The sequence below is a fragment of the Oryctolagus cuniculus genome, chromosome 6, assembly GCF_964237555.1.
Source record: "Oryctolagus cuniculus chromosome 6, mOryCun1.1, whole genome shotgun sequence".
Lineage (NCBI taxonomy): Eukaryota > Metazoa > Chordata > Mammalia > Lagomorpha > Leporidae > Oryctolagus > Oryctolagus cuniculus.
The window spans coordinates 33,819,113-33,837,936 of NC_091437.1; the positions used below are offsets into that span (position 1 = coordinate 33,819,113).

Consider the following 18,824-nt stretch of genomic DNA (forward strand, 5'->3'; position numbering starts at 1 on the left):
GGAACTTGTTCATGGTCCTGTGCCACTTGCAATGCGCCCTATGAGGTAGGTGCTAACAGCAATCCTGTTTCACAAATGAGAAAACTGAAGCTCAGGGTGGTTCATTAGTTCGCTCCAGGCAACACTGCTGGGAAGTGGAAAAGTGGCTTCTAGCTTATGACCCTTTAACTCAAAACCAGCATGGTCTCAACCCATGTCCAGTGAGCTTGTGCATATCTGTCCTCTGCACTGCGTCTGGGCCCCGAGCAGGAGAAGGACTTTCCTTGCGCTTCATCTGCCATTTCTGTATTGTTGTGGCATGTCATGTGGTATTTCCAAAACCACAGGATTGTTGGCCAGAACCTGAGAGAAGGCTCGCATTGGCTTATCTACACCTGTGGTTTCCAGCACCGGTAGCTGTCATGCAGGTGTATCCCCGGGGACCCCACTCTGAAACTGTGTGACAGTATTTCTCCCAAACACTTTGTTTTCCAAATCTGTGAATCTGAAGACTTTTTTGGAGGTTGTTATGATCCCAGAAATTCTTCCCAGGAATTGAATTCTTTCTCATCCTGTTTCAAGGAACAGACTTGAAGGAACAGTTTTCTCACTGCCACACATCTTCATGAAACCCACAGAGTTAACTCACACTCACAGGCCAAGGGGAAAGAAGGTGTAACATAACAGTCCTGCTTTAATCCACAAGAGAATAAAATGGATCTGTGGGTAAGGACTCTGACATGTGTATTATGGGCTGCAGTGGACTGAAATGGTTCTTAGCAAAGTCTTATTTAAGCTGCTTTATACGAGGCCAGCATTGAGGCTCAGTGGGTTAAGCTGCTGCTTCCAACACTGGTTTCCCCTATCAGAGCTCTTCTCTACTTGCAATCCAGCTCCCTGCTGATGCACCTGTGAAAGCAATGGAAGGTGGCCCAAGTGCTTGAGTTCCTGCCACCCACCTTGGAGACCCAGATAGAATTCCAGGCTCCTGGCTCCAGCCTGGCCCAGCCCTGGCAGATGTGGCCATTTAGTGAGTGAACCAGAGAGTGGCAACTCTCTCTCTCTCTCTCTCTCCCTCTCTCTCCCTCTTCCCACCTCTCTCTCACTCTGCTTTTTAAGGAAATTAATAAATAATTAAGTTACCTGATAAACCTCTCTCCTGCACTCCTGCCTTGAGGAAGACTTAAGATAGCTGTATAATTAGAATGAGGCAAATGTCACAGCAAAAGCAATGAGAAGACACAATCAAATCTAGAGTAAAACTATAGCTTATTCACACAGTTGGAAGAGAAATACAATGTTCTTTGTTCCAGTTACAGTTATTTTGGAAAAACCTTCAGCCTTTCAATGAGAAATAAAGGCTTTTACTCCATTTAAGAGCTGGCTATATAATATTCCATGTATCTTCCTGACCTCTCAAAAAGAGAACCATTTAGAGTCATTCTCTGGTATCCTTCGTCTGTTCCATGATGCCTAAATCCATGGATGCTTAAGTCCCTTACATAAAATGTCACAGTGTTTGCATATAACTTACACACATCCTTCTATGTGCTTTAGATCATCTCTAGATTACTTATAGTACCTAACACAGCACAAATAATATGTAGATAGGAATTGTACTATATTGTTCAGGGAATAGTGACAAGAAAAGAAAGTCTGAACCTGTTCAGTACACAATTTTATTTTCCTGAATATTTTCAATCCAGGATTGGTTGAATCTGTGGATGCAAAAACCAAGGACATAAAGAATTGCATTAGTCTCTGCTATGACCTGGGAAAGCAGTGGAAGATGGCCCAAGTCCTTGGCCCCTTGAACCCACATGGGAGACCCAGAAGAAGCTCTTGGCTCCTGGCTTCAGATCAGCGCAGCTCTGGCTGTTGCAGCTATCTGGGAAATGAAGATCCCCCCCCGCCACCTTTCAAATAAATAAATAAATCTTTTGCACTGGGAGAATAAATCTATTACAGAAGGCTTGAAATTCTTGTATGACTTTAAGAAGTTTACAGGATATTTTAAATGTGTGTTTCCAAAGTACAACACATAAGGAGCTACCTTTCAGTACCTTCATAGTTACAACTATGTGTGTGTGTCTGCGTGGATTTTTAAATAGCCCATTTGCCCATCCCAGGCACTGCTCAGGACACTGTGCTTATGTAAGTGTTGGGGCTAAAATTCCTACGCAGGCTTCTTGTGATGGTTGGCTAGAGAAGCACTGACGTCCGCAGAGTGAATAAGCAGATGCACCTGATGTTCTCAAGGCGGAGCTGTGTCACTATGCACTGAGTCTCTAGGATGCTTCCTGGGTTATGCTATGGGAAATGTGGTGGTGGTGTTAGCTACAGATCATCGAGAGGAGGCTTTCTTCAACAATTCTAAAATAGCATTCCACGTACATCTACAAATTGTTTAATTTCAATATTTGATTATGTTCTTTGTAGCCAAGAACAAGTGACCCCAAGGAACACTTTTAGAATACTTTCTTTCTGCATATGTAATGCATAATAGTCACTGTAAGAAATACAGAAAATATAGAAGAATAAATAAGTCATGAAATAGCCTTACAATAGATGGCTATGCAGACATTAAAAGGCTAGGGAAGAGTGCCTTGTGTTGACATGGAAGACCCCCAGATAGCCACTATAGCCAGCACAATGAAGGGAAAAAGGGAACGCCCTTCATTTGTTGAGTGTCCAAATAGTTCAGCTACCAAGGGCTTTGGTACAATTAATGTTTTCCTCTTAAAACAACTCTGTGCTTGGATTCTAAATGTTACTGGGACTGTTCAGTTGGGACTGAACACGTGACCATGCTGTCCATCACTATAAGCACATTTAGAGCAACTTGGTCACAATTTAGGAGATGAAGTAGCAACAAGGTTGTTTTTTTTTTAAGATTTATTTTATTTATTTTTTTAACCTTTGTTTCAAACTTTATTCCCAGGCTTCTTCAGCTTAATTAGCCGCAAAGGATGAAGTGTGTGTAAGCAAAAACTGAAAAGAGCTGCACTGTCCAAGGGGCTTGAGCTTAAAACCATTAGAGATCTAGATTTTATCAGATCATAAACAAAACAATTTTAAAAAGCTGTCATAATATAAAACAGCAGCTCCCAGTAACTTCTTGGAAGCCTTATCAAAATTCTCCACAAGATCTGGAGCTTCATCGTCATCGTCCCCTCCAGTAGCAAGTGGTGCTTTTCCTTTTTTTTTTTTTTTTTTTGACAGGCAGAGTGGACAGTGAGAGACAGAGACAGAGAGAAAGGTCTTCCTTTGCCGTTGGTTCACCCTCCAATGGCCGCCGCGGCCAGCGCGCTGCAGCTGGTGCACCGCGCTGATCCGAAGGCAGGAGCCAGGTGCTTCTCCTGGTCTCCCATGGGGTGCAGGGCCCAAGCACTTGGGCCATCCTCCACTGCACTCCCTGGCCACAGCACAGAGCTGGCCTGGAAGAGGGGCAACCGGGACAGAATCTGGTGCCCCAACCGGGACTAGAACCCGGTGTGCTGGCGCCGCAAGGCGGAGGATTAGCCTAGTGAGCCGCGGCGCCAGCCCAAGTGGTGCTTTTCCATCCACAGATTGTGTGGGCAGAGCTTCGGCCAGCCTCCTCAAGCTGGTCAGGCTGTCTGCGCCAAGCTGGTTCAAGGTGCTGGGGAGCTTTCTCTCAGCTGCTTTGTCTCAGCGAGGCCTGTAATGGTGAAGGTGTTTGCTGCCAGAGAAGCCTGAACTTTGGGGTTGTTAAAGTGCATCACTGTTCCTTGGTTTGCAAACAGATTCACCTCTTCAATACCAGAGATATTGTTTACCCCTAATTCCTTTAGGAAGAACTGACGTTTTTTATCACCAGCTGTTGCTGTTCTGTGAACAACCTTCTTCTTTCTGTGAGGAGTTCCTTTCCCACCAACGCACACTTGTGCCTGCAGTGTGGCGAGTTTTTCCTGGTTCCTGATAGTTTCTCGCGTCTTGTCCGAGCGAAAATGGGGCTGCGCAGGGGACTAGGGTTGGCACTCAGGGGGTCCTGGGCAGACCAGCTGAGATTAAGTGCACACACGTGGGGACGCAAGATGGCAGTTAGAGTTAAGATTTATTTATTTATTTGAAAGGCAGAGTTACAGAGGCAGAGGCAAAGAGAGACAGAGAGGTCTTCCATCTGCTGGTTCACTCCCCAGATGGTTATAATTGTCGGACCTGCGCCGATCCAAACCCAGGAACCTGGAGCTTCTTCCAGGTCTCCCACATAGGTGCAGGGGCCCAAGGACTTGGGCCATCTTCTACTGCTTTCCCAGGCCATGGTAGAGAGCTGGATTGGAAGTAGAGCAGCCAGGACTCTAAACGGCACCCATATGGGATGCTGGCACTGTAGACGGCAGCTTTACCTGTTGTGCCACGGCACCAGCCACAGCAACAAGGTATTTTGAAATCAGTGAATATAAGGGAGCTGTCAATCCAACCAATTTTACCCAATGTTCCATGGCAGAATGGTTTCTTTTGGTGGTCTAGACAGGCCCAAGCATTTGCACTATATATAGACTTTAGTGAGTTCTTAAGAAGCATATGATGGGAACTTCTTAAAATTAATGTTATTTACCTGCTAGGATGTAAATGCTAAAAGGATGTGGTCTACATTATGGACAAGGGCTCTGTAAAATGTGATATTAGAAAATGGAAGTTTTACGAGTTCTGGGAACAGAAACAGGTGATGCGAGTGAAATGGGGGAAAACTCTGAATTTTTGCTACATTGCTAGAACTTAACAATCCAAAATCCTTTTTCAAAAAAAAAAATTATGTATAATAGAATTCCAGCACTGCAGGGTTAATTGTGCTCACTTTGATTCATACAGTTGCCTCTTCTCAAAAACAATGTCTTTTATGGCAAGTGCTTGTGGGGCATAGACTCACAGAATTCCAAGCTGCAGAGGCATTCAGCATCGTCAAGTCCATCTGCCCCTGAGCATGGATTATTCTTTGTCCGTTAGTTATATAATCTTGCTTGGAGACTTCTAGGATGGTTGGAAATAGAGTGTAGTGGATGAGACTTCAACACACTTTGCTTTCTACTAATCCTCAATAGCTCTGTGACCTTGAGTATCGAGAGCTTGGTTTCTCTCTGTCTGCTTTTAGAGATTTTATTTATTTATTTGAAAGGCTGAGTTATAGGGACAGAGGGTGGGAGAGAGGTCTAGTCCATCTTCTGGTTCACTCCCCAAATGGCTGCAACTCTGACTGATCTGAAGCCAGAACCAGGAGCTTCTTCCAGCTCTCCTACATAGGTGCAGGGGCCCAAGGGCTTGGGCCATCCTCCACTGCTTTCCCAGGTACGTTAGCATGGAGCTGGATCGGAAGTGGAGCAGCCAGAACAGGATCCATTGCTCCTATGGGAGTGGGCACTGCAGGTGGCGGCTTTACTCGTTAGGCCGCAGAACCGGCCCCCCTGCTTAGTCTCTTAAGACTTAGTTCAACTCTTGTCTAAAATGAAAATCATAACAATCCCACCTCAAAGGGCTGTTAGAGGGATTGAAGGAAGAAGTCTCAGTAAAGCCTTTGGCACAGTGCCTGATACAGTGTCAACGAGCATTATTATTATCATAATCACTGTCATTATCATAATCAACAAGACAGAAAAGAGAAGCCATAAGGGAGTTGTCATGCTGTGGGGGTTCAAAGACTCTTGCTGCTGGTTGTGCACCACTTGCCTGATCTTGAATGAGGGGCCGCTCTCCATAAACCTCCATTCTTCTAGGTTCTTCTGAGAACGGTATTCTCTTCTTTTTTTTTTTTTTAATTTTAATTTTTGTTTTTTGAAAGGCAGAGTGGACAGTGAGAGAGAGAGACAGAGAGAAAGGTCTTCCTTTGCCATTGGTTCACCCTCCAATGGCCGCCGTGGCCAGTGCACTGCGGCCAGCGCACCACGCTGATCCGATGGCAGGAGCCAGGTGCTTATCCTGGTCTCCCATGGGGTGCAGGGCCCAAGCACTTGGGCCATCCTCCACTGCACTCCCTGGCCACAGCACAGAGCTGGCCTGGAAGAGGGGCTACTGGGACAGAATCCGGTGCCCCGACCGGGACTAGAACCTGGTGTGCCGGCGCCGCAAGGTGGAGGATTAGCCTAGTGAGCCGCGGCGCCGGTGGTATTCTCTTCTTTTTAAAGAAGTCTCTGTCTTGCTCTTCTACTCTGAATGTTCCTTGACATCAGAAAGGCTTTCCTCAGGCAAATGCTTTCAGTGGTATGGACAGAACAGAGAAATAAAATCCACAAAAGGGGAAAATAAGCTAATCGATCCTGCAACCCCAGATTCTTTGAATACAATGCTGGCTAACAATACACTACAATTCTGATAGTTATATGGTGATTTACAGCTCATAAATACTTTTTCTTACTTTATCTCACTTGACACTAGCAAACTTGGTGGGAAGCTAGAGCAGAGCGTATATTAGTATCCTTATTCCGTGGATGAGAACACTGAGGGAGAAAAAGCAGCTACCTTGTCTAAGATACATATTTATTATCAATGAAAGCAAAATCAGAATATCTGTATACGGGATTCTAGCCTGTTGTCTCTCACTGAGTGCACCCACTCTTCCGTCTGTCACCCATAACAAACATCACTAATGAACCGCATTGTTTCCCACCACCTGCACTCATCTCAGAATCATTCTTATCACGGTGTTCCAGATAGCTGTTACCAACTGAGTGCAAGTGGCAGAAGAAATAGAACAAAACTGTGGGCCCTTCCTGGACAAGAGTGCTTAGCCTTCATCATCGATCTCACCTTCTAGTTAACTTGGCATATCAAAGCTGGGGGTGGGGCAGTGGGGAATCTTTTCCTTAAAAACCTGTGCCAAGTCCCATTTCCAGTGGTTCTTTGGTCAACCTTGATTGTGTAGGGCAGAATCCTGGTCATTCTCGTATGCCCTACCCTAGAGTGAAACTTGACACAGATAGACATGGAAGCACCTTTGACTGATGGGTGGACGGATTAGCACTTGAAGAGACCCAGAGAGGCAGGTCCGGGTAGAAAGGAGCCTCACGGCTGACGGCTTTAGAGACTTTCACTTCGGATGACGCTTGACGCCTTTCTGTCTCCTAGGTTGGCGCTGTCAATCTAGAAAGCACTGTCTACCCTCCAAACATCATTTATCTCCATTTATCAGAGGATATTATTAGATACTGTGCTGCTGAAGTAGCAAATTAGTTAGGGCTTTTAGTCCTCGCCCTGTGATGAGGATTTGGGAAATGTGTTCTGCCACGGAGGATGGGTGCATGGTCTCTATTCCTCTGGCCTGGTGACAGCTGCTAGCACTCTGCTGCGTGATCAATAACTGGCTGCCAGTCAGTAACTCCTCGCTGGCTGCTCCCAGGGCTGCCACAGAGACCTGCCGCGGACTCAGGAGGAAAGATTCTGAGCAATGAAGCCCCCTGTTCCTCGTCAATAGCAGGGTCCGGCTTTGACTTTGATCAAAGAATCTAGAGATGCCTGCAAATTCAGGCGTTCCTTCCTAGGGTTCCCATTTACAACAGAGCAAAGGACCAGCCATGCCCACGCACTTCACCATTGACTGGGGAGCTGTCCCCCTGGCCCCGAGGCCTTTGCAACCTTGGCATTGTTGGTGAGAACTTGAGGTTCCAGCTATTTCTGCCTTCATGGGATTCCTCTGACTGTAGTTGTCTCTTTCCCAAAGACAGAGGGAAATTGCAAGGAGTCCGACCAGTCCACAAAGAATCCTATTTAGAAGAGTTCCCTTTACAAGAACAGCTTAAAAGAAAAAAATGGCATCATTTTCTCCCTTTATTTATTTATTTATTTATTTTGGTACAGAATAACTGAGGAAGACTTAGAGGATGGAGGAAGTTTTTGACACAATGAAAATTATTATGAGCTTGAGGTTTATTTACCCTTTAGTGTGTGATAGAATAGATACAAGATAGGTATTTTCATTTCCTGCACTCTCTTGAAAAACAAGTGTTACAATCTATTTTATGGTAATGGTGACTAATAAAATGTACTCAGTATAGACTTTGATTGTTTTTTTTTAAAGAAATATTTTTATAAAAGTGAGACACTCCACTATGTTGGAGGTGTAGAGAATAAGGCCACATATATCTCCCCAACTTAGAAAAAGAACTAAGTTGAGCCTTAAATGCAGTTGAGCCTTCCCAGTGTGTTCTTTTTTTTTTTTTTTAAGATTTATTTATTTGAAAGTCAGATTTACAGAGAGAGTGAGGCGCAGGTGGGCCGAAAGAGAGACATCTTCCACCCACTAAGTTCACTCCCCAGATGGTTGCAACAGGCTGAAGCCAGGAGCCAGGAGCTTCTTCTAGGTCTCCCATGTGGATACAGAGGCCCAAGGGCTTAGGCCATCCTCCACTGCTTTCCCAGGTACAGGGAGCTGGATTGGAAGTGGAGCAGCTGGGACTTGAACTGGCACCCATACTGGGTGCCCGCATCGCAGGTGGTGACTTAACCCATTACGCCACAGCATCAGCTTCCCCAGTGATTTTCTTGTCTCCAACTCCACTCTTGCCTCCAAGGGAGCCACGTGCTGATTCTGGTCATCACTCTCATGTTTGTGTTCAAACTCTCTGTATGTACCAATAGGTAATAATAATGTTGTGTATGTTTTAATGTCTTTTTTATTTTTTAAGAGACAGCATCTTTAATGAATGATCTGGTCCTACAGGACACTGAAGTTTCAGAGAAAAACCAGAGAGACAAAATATTTGTCCATTTACTTTGGTTAGTAAAGATATTCTTTGACTCATGTAACTTTTGAAAAAAACAACAACTACTTTTTACATGAATGAGGCAGTTTAGAAGTTTCTTCACTGACAACCCCATTTTAACCATTGAACAAATTGTTCTTAAACTAACTGTAGTAAAAATGTAAAAATGAAATTTATTTATTTTAAGATTTATTTACTTATTTGAAAGGCAGAGTTACAGAGAGGCAGAAGCAGAGAGAGAAAGAGAGCTCTTCCATTGGCTGGTTCACTCCCCAGATGGCCACAACAGCCAGAGCTGCGCTGATCAGAAGGCAGGAGCCAAGGGCTTCTAGGTCTCTCACGCGGGTGCAGGGGCCCAAGCACTTGGGCCATCTTCTACTGTTTTCCCAGGCCAGAGCAGAGAGATGGATTGTAAGTGGAGCAGCCAGAATTCCAGCTGGCACCCATATGGGATCCTGGCACTGCAGACAGCAGCTTTACCTACTACGCCACAGCGCCGGCCCCAAAATTCAAATTTAAACATGAAAATATGAAACAACAACAAAAAAGAACAGGATGCATCTTCATTATCAAACAGATTAACAAAATTGCACTCAGATACTTTCTGAGGCCTATCAAAACACCTACATCAAAGATATTCAGCGCTGAGACTATTTGTAGCACTTACAGTATATACAAAGCAGCATTAAGCTACTATGATTCACATTTGAGAAATACAGATTAAAGTTTTAAGCTATAACTTACCAATTTAACATTATAACTAATGCCGTGACAATTACGCATTTTATATTTTTTCTTCTGAAACTCAATAAGCAAGTTACCATTTAAGCACATGGAATGATGCCATTCTTCTTCCTTATAATAGTAAACTTTAAAATCCAAATACTTTGTATCATGGAAAAATTATCTGCCTGTACAAAGGTTCCCAAATACACTATAGCCATAAAGTTTCCTCTTTGTAGATTCATTAACTTACAGTTATTTTAGTACAGATAAATGAAGGACACTACTCCAGATTAATGGGCAACAAAGATGTAAGTGTGTCACTTTCTGTATTTAAGTACAAGCACACCACAACCACAACCATGGCAAGTAAATGATCAACTTTTTGATTCCGTTTCTGGCATGTCTTCAGTCTCTTCATTTTCACATTCTAGTACTGAAGTGTGGTTGTGTTCCTTTGAGGGTGTCATGTTGTTTTCCCTATTCTTTTTTCTTGAGTTGCTGCATTTATTTTTGGGCATTTGTGGAGATACTTGATTTCTTTTTTTTTTTTTTTTTTTTTTTTTTCATCTGTGATGGCTTTTATCTTTGGGCTATGCCTCTGTGGGTTAGTGGAGTGTCTGCCCTTTCAGTGAATACCCTGAGGGGTGTGGTGGGTGTGGCCAGGGAGCTCTGTTCAGTGCTCCAGGGTGAGGGGAGTGTCCAAGGTGACTCCCAAATTGGCCACAGTAAATCTCCTCCACCTCCTCCTCCTCCTCTTTCTTCTTTTCATCAGAGGGGAGAATTAATCTGCTCTGTTGGTATAGTCTCACACTCACCTCCCCTCCTCCAAGGAAACCAATGCCTGGTCACTAGCCCCAGTAGGTATAGCATTCATTTGCACTGTCAAAGCACCATGCAAAGGATCCGTGCAGTCCTCAGTGTGACCACGGATCCTGCAGCAGTGACCCTCTCCAGGGAATCAGGGAGCTCTGAACTTGTGAAGCTGCTCAAGGTGACTACCCAAACACCCAGCCACACCCTGCGCTCTCCCACGCAGCCACAGTGCTTTCACGGTCCCGGCACACAGGGCTCCCACAGTCCTGAGCACGGAGCCCCCTGTCAAGTCTCCTAGCTAGAGTCAGGTGTCTCTGCTTGGTTGGTTGTGGAGTGCATGGACATGAGCTGGTGCAGCTGTTATGTCTTTCCAAAATGGCGCCCACCTGCCCTCAGCTACTTACAGAATGCTGGTGCTGGATGGTCAGGAGAGAGAAACATGCCCCTATCCCCACCCCCTTCCCTCTAGGTTTGCCAGTACACTCTTCCGCACAGGGCTCCAAGCCGTACTCACGTGAGGCTCTTCCCAGTTTTATCGCCAGTGGCTTGGCTGCTGCATCTGGTCTCACCTCACTTTCCAAAGCTGGTGCTGAGGCTCTCAGCTGCTGGGTCCTGAATCGTGCGCATCCACACCCTCCACGTAGGCCCACAATGTCCCTCTAATTTTTGTGGAATTTCCTATGCCGTTTTCTACCTAGCTCTTCCCTGAGAGTGCACTCGCTCCACTTTTTTTTTTTTTTTTTTTTTCTATCTTCCTCTGGATTGGAGCAGTTAGCGCCCTCCCTGTTCTGCCATCTTGGTTCCCTCCTGCTGCTCTGCTTCTAATTCAGGTCCCTTCTAGTGTTCTTTTAACATCTTAGGTGGACTGTCTACTGGAAATGGACTCCTCAGTAAACACATGCGATCCCTGCCCCCACTGCTACATGTAGTTTCACTTTTGGCATCGAGCAGTGAGTTTTTCCAGGACCGTTGTGAGAGGCAACAATGGCGTGTGTGGGTGTGTGTGTGTGTGGGGGGGTGTTGTGCGCTTCTGTAAGTCCAGACCAGGTTGGATATCACTTTTATAGGCTCTCATCACATCCTGTTCTTCTGTTTTATGTTTAATTGTGTGCTTTAGTTATTTAGTTAAATTATTTAATGATTAAATAATATATGACTATGTATGTATGTTGTGTTCACTTTCTCTGCTGGAAGACGGGGTGGCAAGTGTCGTGCTCACTGTCAAGTCCATTGCACTTAGCCCATGCCTGGCACAGTGTAGGCAGACAAAAGGTTTATGCTTAATTGCCTACAGCATAGAACACAGCTTCCTTTGAATTAATGACATACAAGGTGTTTGTGATCTTGTTCCCTCCTCCTCCATCTCTAGACTGAATTCCTGTCTCTCCTGTCACCTGCCCCCTTATTGCTTTTCCTGCTAAAATACCTGCTGTTATTGAACGTTCCTGGGCCTCTTGCTGTTTGCACGCACTTTTGCTCAGTCTGGAATGTCTTCCTCCTCTCTCCCTGTCAAGCTCTCTCATCATTCAGGGGTCACCTGAAGTGGCCCCTCCACCTGTAACAGAGCCCGTAACAGAGGGAGTGGTGCTTGTTTTTGTGTGCCCAAAACACCGTTCAAGTTCTCCTGGCTTCTTTCATTTTTTTCAAAAGATTTATTTATTTATTTATTTATTTATTTATTTGAAAGGCGGAGTTACAGAGAGGCAGATGCAGAGAGAGCGAGATCGAGAGATAGAGAGGTCTTCCATCCGCTGGTTCACTCCTCAAATGGCCGCAATGGCTGGAACGGTGCTGATCCAAAGCCAGGAGCTTTTTCCGAGTCTCCCACATGGGTGCAGAGGCCCAAGCGCTTGGGCCATCTTCCACTGCTTTCCCAGGCCATAGGAGAGAGCCGGATCAGAAGTGGAGCAGCAGCCGGCGCCGTGGCTCAATAGGCTAAACCTCCACCTGCGGCACCGGCACACGGGGTTCTAGTCCCGGTCGGGGCGCCGGATTCTGTCCCGGTTGCCCCTCTTCCAGTCCAGCTCTCTGCTGTGGCCCGGGAAGGCAGTGGAGGATGGCCCAAGTGCTTGGGCCCTGCACCCCATGGGAGACCAGGAGAAGCACCTGGCTCCTGGCTTCAGATCAGTGCGGTGCGCCGGCCACAGTGGCCATTGGAGGGTGAACCAACGGCAAAGGAAGACCTTTCTCTCTGTCTCTCTCTCTCACTGTCCACTCTGCCTGTCAAAAAAAAAAAAAAAAAAAAGTGGAGCAGCTGGGACTTGAACTGGCGCCCATATGGGATGTCGGCACTGCAGGCACAGCTTTACGCGCTATGCCATAGCATCAGTCCACTTTATTCATCAATGTATTGAAAAATGTTCACTGTATTCCTGTTACAAGTCATGCCCATTGATGCCCATGGTTTCCAAATAAGTCAACAAGCTCTAGGAAAGACATAAAAGAGTAGCAGAGCCATTGAGCAGTTTGCTTGAGGGAGGAGAGTTTGAGGGGTGGACATCTGAGGTATGACCTAACAGGATGCAAACAGTCAGTCCTGCGGAGGGCTAGTGGAAGTATTTCCCAGAATGTGTGTCTCTATGGCTCCCTCGCCCGGCGCAAGAATTGTGTGTAGTTTTCTTGCTTATTCAATTCCTGACGTAGTGTACAGAATACAGTAGGTGCTCAGGAAATGATCACCCACGTATTTCAGGAATAGATGAGTCAGGAGTGAACCCGAGTTATCAAACGTGCAGCAGCCTCGCTTCACGGGAAACATTCATGTCACCCGAATCAGGCCCTTCTCAGGTGCTCACGGTTGTGGGAAGAGAGGAGGCCCCCGAACCCTGAGGCCAGGTGATACCCAAGTACAGAGAGAACGGGATTTCCCTCGGTTTTGGAATTTGCAAACTTCCATTGAAGTTACCCCAAGCAAAGCATGTGCAGTCTGGTCCCATAGTCACTAACTTGTCATTAACATTTCCACAGCATTAACAACAATTATCCCCCAGTGGAGTGGTTAGCATGTGCTGGGCATGGTTTCCCTCAGTCCTCTCAAACCCCATTATCACCTCCACAAACGAGAACACGGGAACTCATCCAGCCCTTACAGCCGGCAAGTGTGAAGCCAGGGCCGGCGACACCAGCCATCTCCCGGAGAAGCCCGTGCTCCTAACGACCTGCAGCCCAGGGCCGGCCTTGAGTGTGCAACCTAGACAGCTGGGAGGTCCTGTGTTTAGAAGCGCCTCAGACTTGATTAACCACTCTGAAGTTCTTAATGAGTTTTTATTAAAAAAATATTTATTTACTTGAAAGGTAGAGTGACAGAGACAGACTGAGAGAGAGAAAGGGAGATCTCCCTCTACTGGTTCACTTCCCAAATGCCCACAATAGCCAGGGCTGGGCCAGCCTGAAGGCAGGAGCCAGAAATTCCATCTGGGTATCCCAGGAGGGTGGCAGGAATCCAAGAACTTGAGCAGTCATCCGTTGCTCCCAGATGCACCAGCAGGAAGCTGGAAGGCAAGCAGAGTCATGAGGACTGGAACTGGCCCTCGGCTCTGGGCGGTAGGTGTCCCAGGGAGGCTTAGCCTGCGGCATCACAGCATGTATCCCTCCCAAGTTGTGCACAGGGACCCCCACTTCATTACGCCCTGGGCCCTGCAGACTATACAGAGGATCCTGCCCACATCAAGCTGCGGCTGACAGCAACAAATGGGATGAGATGAGCTTTGCTGACAAATGCCACACACCCTGAAGCCCAGAACACAAACTCCTTTTCTCAAGACCTGAACGCTCAAGTCTAAAATATGTAAGTCTTTTCACCCGTGATAAATGCAAGCACTGAAGGTGATAGCCGAGGGGATTTTTAGATATGTAGTGGAAGCTGTTTTTAACTTTACTTTCATTTTATTTAAAAGGCAGAGAGACAGAGACAGCGAGATCTTCCATCTGCTGATTCACTTCCCAGATGCCCACAACAGCTCAGACTGGGCCAGACCGAAGCCAGGAATCCAGAGCTCCAGCTGAGTTTCCCTTGTGTGTGGCAGAGACTCAAGAACTTGAGCCATCCCCTGCTGCCTCCCAGGGTGTGCATTAGCAAGAAGCTGGATCAGAAGTCGAAGACCTGGGACTCGAACTCAAGCACTCCAATATGGGACCTGGATGTCTCCGGCAGAAACTTAACTGCTGTGCCCCATGCCTGCCCTGGAAGCAGTTTTTACGAAGAAACAGTTAATTATGTTGGACATAAAAAGCTCTGTGCTCTCTGCGTTCACTTTTATATTCCATTTATAAATTTCCCTTTCCTTATAATGAATTCGAGACTCACTCTCAGATAAATGTCTGAAGAGAAAACTCCAAGAGTCTGTATCCCCCAGGGGAGTCTTTGTTATTCTCACAGTGTCCGTTTGTTCGATTACACGCTAGACGAGCATCTTGGACCTGGAACTAAAATATCAGTTCACGGATGTTGTGAATAGCCTATTCCTCCTGGTAAATTTCTGCCTCGCTTGAAAAAGTGACTTAGTCTGTATGCTGTGCCTTCTTTCTGGCTCTTCTAAATCTAGCCAGTTCACCCTCGTCCTTCTTCCCTGGCCAAAGCTGAAACTGGCCCCAGTGGGATTTACCACTTGATCTCTTGTACTGTTGATCCCTGGGCCCTCTCTGGCCATGAAAAGACTCGAATGGTGGTGGCTGGTCAGGTAACTTCAGTTACTTAGCAACTTTCTCCAGCTTTGTTAAGTTGGGCTGTTCAATCTCCTTAATGAATAAGAGCATCAAGCCAGGTAATTGATGCCTGGACGTTTAGCTCATGAATAATTGACTGTCTGGGTAATCCTAGATACATTTCCTCGATCAGATTGTACAATGGAACAGTCATGTCATAGCCAGTGTTGAGTTTTTTCTTTTCTCTGTCTTCATCAGTTTTATGATGTCAGAAATCTGCTTTTTTGACCCAAAGGTTCAGATGAACCATGGAGGCAGTGATCCTCCCCACGCAAGCACACGCTCCCTCTGTCCTCCCCAAGAGCCCAGCATTTCCCCTTTAGTTGGGCTTCAAAAAGTTTCAGCTCTCGTTGTTTATCTTCTCAGCTATCTTTTCCCACATACATCGGGAAGGCAGTGTGATCGAAAGGAAAGGACGGGGACTGGGAATTGGGTTTCCTGGGCAATGCCAGTCACTTACTCCGCAGCTCCAGGCCAGCCTCAGCTTGTCTGACTCATTCATTCATTCATTCATTCAGCATGCATTTTGGGCACCTCTTATGTGCCAGACCCCGGAGAGTCCATGACAAACAAGGTTAGCACTGTGTGCTCCCAGGGAGAGCTCCCAGGCAATTCACAAGTGCACCAGGAACGGAACTAGTGGTTTTCAGGCAGTGCCGAGTGCTATGCCAGAAAATGAAAGTGGGATAAGATGGATAGGAAGTGACTGATAGAGGCATGGGAAAGACTGGCGGTCACGGAAGAGCAGGGGAGCCCTCTCTCAAGAGGTGACATCTGATCTAAGAACTAAATGACAAGGAGGAGCCAGCCAGGTGAAGAGGTGGGGAGAAGAAATTTCCAGTTGGTGAAATTGAAGACCAAGGCTCTCAGGTGGGAATGGACTTAGCTTGTCTGAGGTACAGGAAGAGGGCCGTGAGGCTCAGGCGAAGGATGGAGACCATGGTGGGAAAGGGGACAGATGCCCACGTTGGCCTCTCACTTTGACATCTTTCAAGACCCCCAAACTCTGCAGCCTCCCCTGCCAGTCATGGGGGCCTGCAGGAGGAGCTGTGGCAGGAGCTGGATGCCTCACCAGTGGCTCAGTGGAACAATTTGTGTACAAAAACCAAGAAGTGGGCGTTTGGTGCTGAAATTAAGCCACCACTTGGGTGTGACTGCATACCGTATTGGAGCACCTGGGTTCGAGTCCCAGCTCCACTCCTGATTCCACCTTCCTGCTAATGTGCACCCTGGCATGCGGTAGGTAATGGTCCAAGTACTTGGGTCCCTACCACCCCTGTAGGAGTCCTGTATTGATTTCCCAGCTCTAGCCTTGGACTGGCCCAGCCCCAGCGATGGCAGACCTTTGAATCAGTGAACAGAAGAACTCTCTGTGTTTCTCTCTCTGCCTTTCAAAACAAAGTGGAAAAGGAAGGAAAATGTTGTCAAAGCTCAGTTAAAGTTGGGAATTGATAATTTCTTTTTTTTTCAACTTGACTCTCACTGGGATTAAACATGACAATAGGTCTGATCTGATTTCATCATCATTTAAAAAATCATCTATTATTTTTCACTTTATGTTTCTGTGTGGGAGCAAACTGTTGAAATCTTTACTTAATGTATGCTAAACTGATCTTCTGTATATAAAGAGAATCGAAAATGAATCTTGATGTGAATGGAAGGGGAGAGGGAGTGGGAAAGGGGAGGGTTGCGGGTGGGCAGGACGTTATGGGGGGGAAGCCACTGTAATCCATAAGCCATACTTTGGAAATTTATATTCATTAAATAAAAGTAAAAAAAAAAAAAAAAAAGCTCGGTTCAGTGAATTCCTTTGTTCAGCGCGTGTTTATGGAGTTCTAAGCAGTGTGTGTGGCAGTAGGTTTACAGAGTGACTCAAGGTAATCCCCTCCCTCACCCAGCTCACCTCCTGTTAGGGAAATGGACAGTAGCCTACTAAATAAATAAAATACAGCTATACGGTATGTAAGATGATACGTACTGTGGAAACAAACAATACAGCAGGGGAGGGCCTTAGGAAATGCCTGGAGAGGGTACACTGGGTGAAATTTTGCATAGGGTGGTCAGGGAAGTCTTCCTGGAGATGGTGGCGTTTGAGCAGCCACCTGGCGGAAGTGTCACCGTGAACAGCAGCTATGTGCGGAACGTTCCGCACAGAAGGGACAGCAAGAGTGCCAGTTTGCTTCTAGGAGACCTCACCACCGCCTACCTGGACCACCTGCCCAGTCGGAGTTTTGTCCCCTTTTATGAAGCTTGTGTCAAACGACTTGTCACTGTCCTGCTTAAAATCTTCCACTGCTCTTAGAAAAAACAAACAAAGAAACTCAGGAACTAGTTACAAATCCTATTTGATCTCTGCACCTCTGCAGACTCCCTCTCGTCTTCCCCTTGTTTCACTAGCTCCAGCTGCACAGCCTTCTCCTAGGTCCCTGGACAAGTAAATTCATTCCTGTCGTAGGGTGCAGTGCTTACTATTCCATCGGCCTAGGACCCTCTCCCCAGAGTTAGTCTTACGGCTTTGCTGTCTCCAGATCTTAGCACCTCAGTGAAGGCTGCCCTGAATCATTCAAACCCCTTGGCCTCTCCCTCCTCACAGCTGTTATCAAGGTCTCTGGGTTCAGGAAGATTCACCACTTATCTAGAAACGATGCAGTCATTTCCTTCTGCAATGAAACTGGCTGGTTATGTGTAATGCGCTCTTTGGAGAAAAAGGAGGTTATAAATGTGCAGTGAAATATAACAAGAGTACCCGGCTACCATGTCATGAGGTTTACAGCCCCTCAGTATGTGCCATTCATGTCCAGGTCCCTCTGTTTACCACCAGACCTGCTTGAGAATTTTAAAAGATTCAGTTCAAGTGCATGTAAAAGTTTCTACACTGCTCATAAAGATGCATGCACAAAAGAAATAAATGAACGGCCATACTCACCATAAGAGAAAAATACATCTGAAAAAACCAAAGAGAAGAACTTCCGTGTTCTTCATATTTAGAACCTACTAGAACTTGGATGCCAAACTCAACGACAGGGCCACGCCTTCCTTGTCCTGTTGGTTTCACTTTTAAACATTGCTGGAGAATTACAGTAAATTCTAGATGAACACCCAGGGAAAGAAATGGAGTGGGCTAGCGCAGTGTTTGTTTATAGTGTTCTGTTCTGTTTGTGATGTGATGGATGAATTTAAGGAGAATGCAATCATCTGCAAAACCCTTCCAGGCTGATGTATTAGAACATGTCAATGGCGAGGTCAAAGCATGGCAAAAGCTGGCATAACCCTTATGCTCAAGTTCACCGCACATTAGTTACAGCAGGCAGAAAACAGGTCTTGGAAGACGAGGTCTCCACCACCCCTCCCTTGGTTCTGATCCCATCACCAATGACACTCCCCTCTCCCACTGTCCCCAATGGATTCATTAGGTCACAATCCTGGGAACTGGCAGGTTGGCAAGACTTTTGGTGGTGCTGTGTGGAGGGTCACAGGAAAAGCAAAACAACTCCATAGGCACCAGGCTTTTCTCCCTGCTGAAATGCAATTGTGGGACCAAGAGGCCGGTGTGGGAGATTGTTTTGAAACGACTTTTTGGTGGTCCGTTACCCAAGGATGGGGAAGTGAGAGAGCTTTGAAAGGGGAGCTGGGCTGGCTTTTCCCTCGGGAAGGAATGCTTGCCCTTGGGCATCCAAGGAAGACAAAGCAGAGTTTAGATGGAGAAGGTTCTGTCTTTCCTACATCCTGACAGTGAGGGCTGCTCTGCTGGGCCCGCTGGAGGGATCCCAGGGGAGGAGGAGGGCTCCTCTTTGCCCCCTAGCCTCTCCACCCCCAGCTCACCAGGCACGCACACGCTTGCCTCGTTTTCAAAGGTTCCGCCATGAATGAGTCATCACTGTTCTTTCC

The 18,824-nt window shown here is 46.4% G+C and overlaps 1 pseudogene; it reads right to left on the reverse strand.

Annotated features, from left to right (window-relative positions):
• Window positions 1-3,036: 3,036 nt before the first annotated feature.
• Window positions 3,037-5,703, reverse strand: LOC100357299 (transcription factor BTF3 homolog 4-like; annotated as a pseudogene).
• Between the last annotated feature and the right edge of the window lie 13,121 nt (window positions 5,704-18,824).